General features: G+C 45.1%; 1 long non-coding RNA gene across 1 annotated transcript in view; it reads right to left on the minus strand.

The window, feature by feature from the left end:
• Window positions 1-7204, minus strand: part of LOC311528366 — a 90513-nt gene extending 83309 nt beyond the window's left edge. The window contains exon 1 of the long non-coding RNA XR_014713583.1: window positions 7128-7204. This is a non-coding gene — a long non-coding RNA (uncharacterized lncRNA). The remainder of the gene's footprint in view (window positions 1-7127) is intronic.
• Between the last annotated feature and the right edge of the window lie 1866 nt (window positions 7205-9070).

The raw sequence follows: 9070 nt of genomic DNA on the forward strand, positions 1-9070 counted from the left end.
CGAATAGAGGGGGACGATCACGTCCCTCGATCTGCTCGCTATGCCCCTACTTATACATCCCAAAATGCCATTGGCCTTCTTGGCAACAAGGGCACACTGCTGACTCATATCCAGCTTCTCGTCCACTGTCACCCCTAGGTCCTTTTCTGCAGAACTGCTGCCTAGCCATTCGGTCCCTAGTCTGTAGCTGTGCATTGGGTTCTTCCGTCCTAAGTGCAGGACCCTGCACTTATCCTTATTGAACCTCATCAGATTCCTTTTGGCCCAATCTTCCAATTGGTCTAGGTCCTTCTGTATCCTATCCCTCCCCTCCAGCGTATCTACCACTCCTCCCAGTTTAGTATCATCCGCAAATTTGCTGAGAGTGCAATCCACACCATCCTCCAGATCATTTATGAAGATATTGAACAAAACCGGCCCCAGGACCGACCCTTGGGGCACTCCACTTGATACCGGCTGCCAACTAGATATGGAGCCATTGATCACTACCCGTTGAGCCCGACAATCTAGCCAGCTTTCTACCCACCTTGTAGTGCATTCATCCAGCCCATACTTCCTTAACTTGCTGACAAGAATACTATGGGAGACCGTGTCAAAAGCTTTGCTAAAGTCAAGAAACAATACATCCACTGCTTTCCCTTCATCCACAGAACCAGTAATCTCATCATAAAAGGCGATTAGATTAGTCAGGCATGACCTTCCCTTGGTGAATCCATGCTGGCTGTTCCTGATCACTTTCCTCTCATGCAAGTGCTTCAGGATTGATTCTTTGAGGACCTGCTCCATGATTTTTCCAGGGACTGAGGTGAGGCTGACTGGCCTGTAGTTCCCAGGATCTTCCTTCTTCCCTTTTTTAAAGATTGGCACTACATTAGCCTTTTTCCAGTCATCCGGGACTTCCCCGGTTCGCCACGAGTTTTCAAAGATAATGGCCAGTGGCTCTGCAATCACAGCCGCCAATTCCTTCAGCACTCTTGGATGCAACTCGTCCGGCCCCATGGACTTGTGCACGTCCAGCTTTTCTAAATAGTCCCTAACCGCCTCTATCTCCACAGAGGGCTGGCCATCTCTTCCGCATTTTGTGATGCCCAGCGCAGCAGTCTGGGAGCTGACCTTGTTAGTGAAAACAGAGGCAAAAAAAGCATTGAGTACATTAGCTTTTTCCACATCCTCTGTCACTAGGTTGCCTCCCTCATTCAGTAAGGGGCCCACACATTCCTTGGCTTTCTTCTTGTTGCCAACATACCTGAAGAAACCCTTCTTGTTACTCTTGACATCTCTGGCTAGCTGCAGCTCCAGGTGCGATTTGGCCCTCCTGATAACATTCCTACATGCCCGAGCAATATTTTTATACTCTTCCCTGGTCATATGTCCAACCTTCCACTTCTTGTAAGCTTCTTTTTTATGTTTAAGATCCGCTAGGATTTCACCATTAAGCCAAGCTGGTCGCCTGCCATATTTACTATTCTTTCGACTCATCGGGATGGTTTGTCCCTGTAACCTCAACAGGGATTCCTTGAAATACAGCCAGCTCTCCTGGACTCCTTTCCCCTTCAAGTTAGTCCCCCAGGGGATCCTGGCCATCCGTTCCCTGAGGGAGTCGAAGTCTGCTTTCCTGAAGTCCAGGGTCCGTATCCTGCTGCTTACCTTTGTTCCCTGCGTCAGGATCCTGAACTCAACCAACTCATGGTCACTGCCTCCCAGATTCCCATCCACTTTTGCTTCCCCCACTAATTCTACCCGGTTTGTGAGCAGCAGGTCAAGAAAAGCACCCCCCCTAGTTGGCTCCTCTAGCACTTGCGCCAGGAAATTGTCCCCTATGCTTTCCAAAAACTTCCTGGATTGTCTATGCACCGCTGTATTGCTCTCCCAGCAGATATCAGGAAAATTAAAGTCACCCATGAGAATCAGGGCATGCGATCTAGTAGCTTCCGTGAGCTGCCGGAAGAAAGCCTCATCCACCTCATCCCCCTGGTCCGGTGGTCTATAGCAGACTCCCACCACTACATCACTCTTGTTACACACACTTCTAAACTTAATCCAGAGACACTCAGGTTTTTCTGCAGTTTCGTACCGGAGCTCTGAGCAGTCATACTGCTCCCTTACATACAGTGCTACTCCCCCACCTTTTCTGCCCTGCCTGTCCTTCCTGAACAGTTTATAACCATCCATGACAGTACTCCAGTCATATGAGTTATCCCACCAAGTCTCTGTTATTCCGATCACGTCATAGTTCCTTGACATCACCAGGACCTCCAGTTCTCCCTGCTTGTTTCCAAGGCTTTGTGCATTTGTATATAAGCACTTGAGATATACTGGCAATGAGGGGCGATCAACAGGTTGATCAGGGATGATTTATCAGGGATGGTATTCTTGCCATGAGTGCAAGGACTGGACTAGATAATCTCTCAAGGTCCCTCTAATCCTACAATTCTATGAAAAGGAAACTACTGAAAGAAAGGAGTTGGATGGAGTGGAAAGGGGGCAGTGTGGAGGGCAGAGAATGAGGGAAAACTGGTCAAAGGAACAGCCTTCTTGTACTGAACATTATAGAGGTTAGAAAGTGAACAATGTTGCTAGCTCTAGTTGGGGTTATTTTTAAAGCCCCAGCTCCAGGAGCTATGTGATTGTGAGAATCTCAGCTTTCATTTTTTTCAAAACTCATGGTTGTGGAGAAAGCTTGAAAATGTGAACATTAAAGGCTGAAAAACTAGACAGGAAATAAAAAGAACCCACCTTTTTAAAAATATATATATATTTTTAGCCAGTCACATCTTAAGGGCCTGACTCATGATTTTTGACTGCTTCGGGATGGCAATATGGGTAATAGCTCCCAGCTCTTGTCAGGTTAGACACAGAGTTCCCTCCGCTCAACAGAGAACAAGTAAGGAACTCATGAAAAGAGGCAAGAAAGCTCTTAGCCAAGGGTTGTGACATGGCATAGCTGAAATTCACTGATAAACACCTGCTAAATTCAGCCAAGCAAATAGCAGAGCTAAGATATAATGGCCTCAAGATGAACGTTGCTCCAGATAATTCAACCAACCTCAACAAGAAGAGGGCAGCATTTAATGGGCTGAATGGAACGTCAGGTGAATTGATGGTCTCAAATATCCTGATTTGGTGAATTCAACTCAGTTCTTCAGGACTTAGTCTGAAGCACAGTATGCGCTGTGGAAATGTATGCCAAGCGAACCTAAACCAATAGAATGTCTGTCTCAATGAAAACCTGCCAAACAGTACATTTTTAAAAGGATGGATTATCTTTGTTTTTCTCAGTAGAAAGTGTTACCAGTACCCTCCAATGTGGGCCTGATCCAAAACCCAGTGGGAGTCTATTGACTTCAGTAGGCACTGGATCAAGCTGCTCAGAATGTTTTACCAACTAGGTAGAACGGTAATAGATCAAGTATTTAATATATTAAAACTATGATTCCCATATCACTTGTATAATTGCTGTACAAGCTTACAATGTCGCTGTCCTTGGTTTATTCTTTAAATGTTTGTTGTTTTACTCAATAGTTAAAGGAGCAAATATAGTACCTTTTATTAGGATGTCTGTTCTACTTTGAAAATAAGAGCATGTGCATCAACTTTGAGCCTCATAGCTGCTCATAAGTTTTCAAAAGTGCCTAAGGGACCTAATAACTTAAGTTCCATTTTCAAAAGCAAGTTAAGCATCAAGGGACCTAAATCCCATTGACCTTTATTGAGCATTAGGGTCCCAAGTCACATGGAGTCTCTGAAAATTTTAGCCCAAGACTTTAACTTTTATACCACATGCATAAATTTCCAGTCAAATGTGTTATGAATAGTTTTATGGTAAATACACTTAAACTGACATTTCTACACTGATATAAATTTCCAGTATAAACAGAGCAAAAAGCCTATTGTGTAAAAAAGATTGGTAGCAAGTTTTTAATATGAAAATTCTTGATGGGCAGTTCATTCACTTGGAACACAGTCTTTCTGTTGTAAAGGCTACATTGGGAATTGTTCAATATTCCAAACATACCCACTGCATACAAAGTTAGTTGAAAGTGGCTTTTGGGAGGGGCAGCCATGCTATTCCAGGGAAAAGAGAGGGTGTCCAGTGGCTCTAGGGAAACTTAAAGCAGAAAGAGGGGACAACAAGCATTTCTTTATTCATTATAGAAAGATACTGTGCTACTCTGGGTGTCTGACAGTACTTAGAACAATACTACAAACCCAGCAGCAAACCAGAAGGATTCCAGCAAAATGGCACCCTGCCACAACTCAACCCAATAAGCAGGACTTCTGCTATCAACCTCCATTTCCAAGGCTCCATCCTCCCCCTTCCCCCACCCGCCCCCCACCATTTGGCCCCAACCTTTCCTGAAGCTCAGGAAATGATGGGTTTAGCAGCATGCCCTGAACAATCTGACTATTTCAGACAAAGGCAAAAGCTTGTGCCTCCACTTAGAGCCCCTCATGGAAAACACTCTCTGGCCAGTCCCCTCTCTATTAAAACTAACAGGGATCCAGCTTTGCAGACCACAGCTGGCACACAGAGACATGTTTCAGTGATGAAATTCTAGCTGTGCACTATTGGGAGTTGATTAGTAGGTGTGATATAAAAAAAATAAAATAAAACCCAGCCAGCCAATCAGAAGGTGGCTGAGGACACACCTCCAAAGCCATCCTCTGCCATTGGCTTGCTGCATGGCTTCAGGCAAGGCACCTCATCTCTGCCTCAGTTTCCCAATCTAGAAAAGAGGGTTAATGCTTATCTCTGCCAGGAGAGGAGTGAGCACACTTTGACTGTGTCAGTCACTATGACCAGATTCTGCTGCCCTTAATGAGTAGTACCTTACTCCATGAGTAATCCCATTTAAACACAGTAAGGTATTACTCAGTGTGTGTAACGGGGTCAAAATCAAGCCTTAAAAGTGGAGATACTTTTACAGGTGTGTCTCACTCATTTATTTTCCTAGTTCCAGGGAGCTGCTGCTGTTTTTTTTCCAAAGCAGGATTCCACAGCATGAACCACTATCACATGCTCCGGCGAGCAGTTTCAGCACTTCGAGCTATTAGACTTTCCACACCAGGACTAGCTCTTTCCATCCGCTCCGCCTAATGGGATCCGATGACAGCCACCGCATTCTCTGCAGATTATGTCACCCGTTTGCTGTCTCGCATAGTTCCAGTTAGACATGATATATCTCCCTGAAAAAGAGGGAGGACTTGAAACACCGCAATGTCAAAGAGACTGACTCCTAAGTCCATCAAAAACCACATGGATACCTTGGAAAAAGGGGGGTAATTTTCAGTCTGAGAGGTGGGGCATAGCCTTTTACCAAATCCCCTGTAACTGCGGGGCTGGATAAGACAGAATCTGCATCTGCAACTCCCCTGGATTTGGAGCCGAAAAACCGAAACAGTCTCCTCTGCGGGTCTATTGCTACCATAGCTGAAATGGGTGTGGGAAACACAGCATGGCATAAGGTTGTGCTTGCCCTGGCACTTGCCTTCCACGAGTATGTGAGGGAGAGAGAGTGCAGAAATGGAAGGGGAAGTGTGTCTTTTGGGGAAGGGGCAGGTGCTCTGGGTGCTCTCCCTCTCTGAAAGCAAACTGCAGGTTCCTTCTCACTCCTGCAGGAGCTGCTGAATATTTCTGCCCGCCTGCTTCTTGCAACAGGAGCAGTGATGTCATCTGCAGGGACTCCAGCTGTTTCTTCTCCTGTTTCTCTTTAAAGCAGTTGAGTCCAGCTGGGCTGTCACATGTCCCCCTGCTGGGACGGACTGTGGAGGACCCTGAACTGAGGAGACCCTATCTATGTGCCTCCATCCCCAAGAATGCCCAAAACTACTATTTCTAGAAAAAACCGAAGCACTTGCAGGTAGCCCTATTCCTGTTTGGCCTCCCAGTGGCACATGATCTGAGTGTGAAGGCAGGAAGCAGAAGGCTCTGGGTCCTACTGCAGAATCTGACAAGTTAAAAGAAAGCAGAAATGCAGATCAAGTGCTGATTAGATCCCTTGGACTTCATTGACCCAAGAGATCTCAGAAGCTCTCAGTACTTCAGTGTTATCCACCTAAGGGGTCCCAAGGCACTACCGTCAGAGATTCTATTTGCAATCCATCAACATGCCGAGCAAGATGAGACCTTATGCTTTCCATTGCTGTATCCCTACCAAAACTCATCCCAAGCCTAAATCAGCCGGCTGGGCCAGCCAGAGAAAAGGCAGCCTGAATTTAATATCTTCTGCAGTTTCTCTTTTCAAATGCTAGAGTAATGCCCAAAGGAGTTACAGTAAAACAAATGCTTCTCTTAGCCTTCTCTTTAAATCCAGTAGAACCTAGCCAGGAATCATGGGATGTGAACAATTTCTATCAATTAGTGTCACTGACTGATGTTAACACCTATTAGGAATGGCTAATAAATGTAGCTAAATATCCTTTTCTCCTCCTGAAAATACAGCTGTGGCCTACAGGCACATGCATGAATACACACTCACACAGAGATGCTGGTATGAAGCTGACGTAATGACTTACCACCATACAGACCTGCTGATCTTCCTTGTTTCCCACCTCTATGCGATGGTGGGTGAACCCAGGAACATATGATTAAGAAACAAATCACAGCTGTCACTTCTCGTATGTGTCAGGCAAGGTTACGGAAGTTTCACTCCTTCCATAAACAGAGGGGATATCAACACACACTTTTCTCTCACCAGGAAACTGGGATCGGACACGTTCAGGACATGAAGGCCCCCTGTGCCCTGCGTCTGGCCTTCCATAAGTCCATCACTGTCAGTTCACAAAACTCCTTGGTAGAGAGGCACCCAGGAGGTTCTGGTGAAGCCTGTTTCCAAGGCCATTGTATCTCTCTTGTCACAAAGGGTTTCTTAAAAGGGCAACAGTGGAATTAGAGGGGCTCTGGGTGAGTAGTGAGGTGGTCAGAGAGATTCCCATAGCTGGAATGACAGATGCAAAGGCTAAATATGCCCCCTGGAGTTTTGAGCATTTTGTATCATGAACTCTTCAGCTCAGAAAATCGGGACTTCAGCTGCCACAGAGTTCATTTGGATTGCTATGGTACTCACAATGTTGGAAGACTGGCAGTGGGACCAGTCATTACTCGCTGAAGGAAATAAAGTTCTTACCTAGAATCTTCATGGTTGCCTCTCCTTAAAACCAGTGGGCTGTTTAGGGAGCCCAGGATGCGATTTGGCAAGTTCTCCGTGCTCCTCTTGAATTTCTTCACCTCGGGGAAAAAACACCATTGTTACATCTTCTCTTCCTGATGGTTTAGGCTTGGAGCTGGGAAATCATGCATTCCATCTGAACGTACAGGCCACGCTAATGATAACCTCCAACTGAGATTGCCCTCCCATCCCTAAGCCACACTGTGGAGCCAGATTCCAGTCCTGACCAATGCATGCAGATTCCAGGAAATGCACCACCTGCATTTAGCCTGAACTCCATTAAAGGGCAGTCAGAAGAGTGAGTCACAAGACTGATAATAGGAACAGGATACCATGCTGAAACAGGCCAGCTGTCTCTCTAGTCCCGTATCCCGTTTCCAACAGTGGCTAGCTCCAAAGGTTTGGCGAGAAGGTGTACGATCCCCATAATAGAGACTTATGCAATACCATGCCTAAGGGGGAAAATTTACCCTAACCCCAATCTGGGAGCGACTATCTTATGACCTGAAGCATAATATCTGAAATGGGGATAGAGTCGAGAGACCCCTATCCCTCACACTGGCCATATTGAGCACAGAATATGCGTACCAAGAACCTATTTTCTATTTAGTTTCTAGGATTCCTTGCAAACTCTTTGGGGCTGGGGTTGTCCTTTTGTTTTGTGTTTGTAAAGCACCTATCACCATGGGGTGCTGGTTCATGATTGGGCTCCTAGGTGCTAGCACAATAGCAATAATAATTATTACTATATACATTTCCCCAGCCCCTTTCCCCTAATTCTTACATTCATTTGTCTAAACCTTGGAGTGCCAAAGAGATTTGGGTCTGTTATGTGATCTGAACCGGCTCTGGTTGTCTCTTGTTCTGACTTCAAAGCTTTTGAAAGTGTAGAATAAAAATTAAAGATGAGGCCCAGATCAAAGTCTCGAACCCAAATCTTCCTCATAAGGCCGCAACTCGGGGGAAAAAGCAGGTTTGTTTACCACATGCTCCTTCAAGTATATGGCAATGCTGGAGCTGGGACCATGCCTTCCATTTTAATTTTGGCTATAGTCTGAGGTGGTTTGCTGAGTACTCCTTGCTATACAGGAATAGCTGAGAAATTATAGGGCTTGCTTTATTGCCTGCCTGCTACAATACCTGTTAGGACTAGATTGGTCAGACCACCCATTCCTAACACTTTATCCAATGGACTTTGGCATGTGTCATTGAACAGATTCATGAATACAATGTATTATTTGACAACAGTGTTATAGATTTGTAATACAGATGCTTGAATTGTTGTAGTTTATAAATCCCCCTAATAGTAATAGAAGAAGAGTAAGAGTTAAAGGGGAAATGGAATTTTGTGTCTGATTATGTCACAAGCGACTAGAGGGAATTTGGCAAGTGACCAACACCCCAGAGCCACACAGACCAAGTATTCCACTCAAAACCAGATATTTTCACCCAGAACAAGAACAGGACACTAATGTTTTGCCAAAATATAAGCCAAACATATGACTGGCTGAACCCATTTTTATAGAAATTAACTTGTTATGAAAAGAAGCAACACACTTGCATTTGAATCCCACACAGCACCATAACTATGCTATGAATCTCAGCTGTTGTGAACCATATGGAAAAGTGGAGAAAAAGCACCAAATCTGACCACATAAGGCTATTTTAAGGCATGAACCTTTAGGTATCTAACTAAAATTGAATTGAGATTGAGTACTGTGGTGTATTTGAGAGCTATGCTAAAATTGTAAAAACTGTCCTTTTAAATTTCAGGGGGGTTTTCTGCTTGCAGGGTAGGGCAGGGGGCTCTGTAGGGAAGCATCAGTTTGCAAACAGCCTAGAATAAGGTGGGTGCGTGTAATCGGGATGTTCTAGGGAGCAGCCTGCTTTGTCTGTCTCTG

Source organism: Lepidochelys olivacea (assembly GCF_965140295.1).
Source record: "Lepidochelys olivacea isolate rLepOli2 genome assembly, chromosome: 11".
NCBI lineage: Eukaryota > Metazoa > Chordata > Testudines > Cheloniidae > Lepidochelys > Lepidochelys olivacea.